Source organism: Homarus americanus, unplaced genomic scaffold, assembly GCF_018991925.1.
Source record: "Homarus americanus isolate GMGI-L3 unplaced genomic scaffold, GMGI_Hamer_2.0 scaffold31037, whole genome shotgun sequence".
Classification (NCBI taxonomy): domain Eukaryota; kingdom Metazoa; phylum Arthropoda; class Malacostraca; order Decapoda; family Nephropidae; genus Homarus; species Homarus americanus.
Genome location: NW_024722227.1, coordinates 16,161,128 through 16,163,092, shown reverse-complemented (window position 1 = coordinate 16,163,092; position 1,965 = coordinate 16,161,128).

Here is a 1,965-nt window from a genome sequence, read left to right as displayed (position 1 = left end):
CTTATTTTCTTATTTACTTATTTTCTTATTTCTTTACTCAACAGTAATTACTTAGATCTTACACTCTTACTGCACACAACCTTACTGGTGTTACATTACATGGCATAGCAGGACCAGTTCCTTGGCCCTACTCACCATACATAGTACATGGCACTTATTGTAGATTACTTTACTCAACATCCAAGTGGTACTTCTCAGTACAGTTACAAGACCTTACTCAACATACACGTTAATAATGAAATCGGCAGATACCTGAGTCCACTACCCAACATGGGATAATTATTTCCAACTAATTATCCCTAACATACATGTTACATCACTCTCTGTGGACATATACTTCCAGGGTGCATCCCAGGGTAGAACACTGAGATTTACGACCGTTGTTATTGTGTGTGGTAGCCAGACACATGGCGAGTCTGGGGTCTGGCCCAACGAGGCAGTGGAGTACTTTAATCAGGCCTCATCGGTGCCATCGTTTCATATATGGTCCCTGTTGGGTATCTACTACATCCGGGGCAGTTGTTGATGAAAGAATCACAATGGGATCTGGAACAAACGTTGGGGCGGCGTCTGGGGACGGAAGCATGACAACACAAACAACTCTCTTGTCTAGATGACAGACATATTTACGTTATATTACTTCCTACACTGGGTGAATGACAATTCAACTGTTAAAGCATGAACACTGATGAACACTGATATTCACTACAATTGACTAAATTACCTGAATGGCTACACATAAACATACCTGGAACAAACGTTGGGGATGCGTCAGGGGACGGTCGTCCTGCGCGATGCACGGGTATATATATCCCTGAGTTGCCAGTGATCGCTACTCACGCAATGACAATAATCACAAACAAACTAACTGTTACTCATTCAAAGATGACCCTCAGTTGACAATGGTATGGCGAATTACTTGAGTTGATATACACAGACTAATTCAAGATTGAGCTTCCCAGGAGAAAGTGGAATAAACAACGCATTGATTATACTGCCAGACTGGGGTTACTCATTCTAAGGGGGAATACTTAACTCTAATCTTAATTTCTAAGGGTCGCTGCCACCAGACCCCCTCTGGACAGCATGTAGCTCGTTAGGTAGCGGGCAGAGTGGACTAGGCATTGGGTTAGGTTTTTTATTGACCAGATCGATAAGGGTGAAACCACAACCTGTCTTAGTCCTTTCAAATGTTCCTTCTACTCACTTCAGTTCATTTTTGGTACTACCTAACCTCAGTTCTTCTTGGTAGCATGTCGATGGTCTAGGCACATAGGTAGTGTAATTCTGATATCAGGGTCACTTGGACGGAAATAAAGGTAACTACTGTGGGAGAAATGAATACTCCTAAAATTCTCAAAGAACAAGTTTATTAATATAAAAGCAAAGGGGAAAATAGATGTTATTAACATATAACTAACAGGCTCAACTCCTGGGCCTATTGCAGACTCTGTATTTCTTATGTACTTGTTTCCTTTGTATGTATATTATGTATGCTGTATTATATATTATGCTATGTATATTATGTATATGCTCCCTTTATATATATTATTTATTCAGCCTAGCTAGCAGCGTGTGGCAATGTTATTACCATGTCCCACATGCTTAATTAATGTGCCTGGCGACGTATGGAAGCTGTTAATGTATCACTTGCCATACGTCGTCTATAGAGCAGTTGACAAGCAGACAGGTTGAACAGTGCTACTCCCCTTGTGTACATATCTCTTATCCAGTAAATCGAACCTACAAACTATATAGGTGTTTGTGTTCGCTCCTGTATATAGAACTTATTACCCAGAACACGAACATGGCGCAGTGAACCGGTTTTACTGGATAATTACGAGTGACAGTGCAAAGTTTGTGGAAAGCCGGCTTATGGACCCCCTCGCCCTGCGTCAACCGCCGCCCGCCACCCCTCCTCGAAGAATTTAGCAACTTTGAGCAGCGTCAGTGACAGTGATTTTC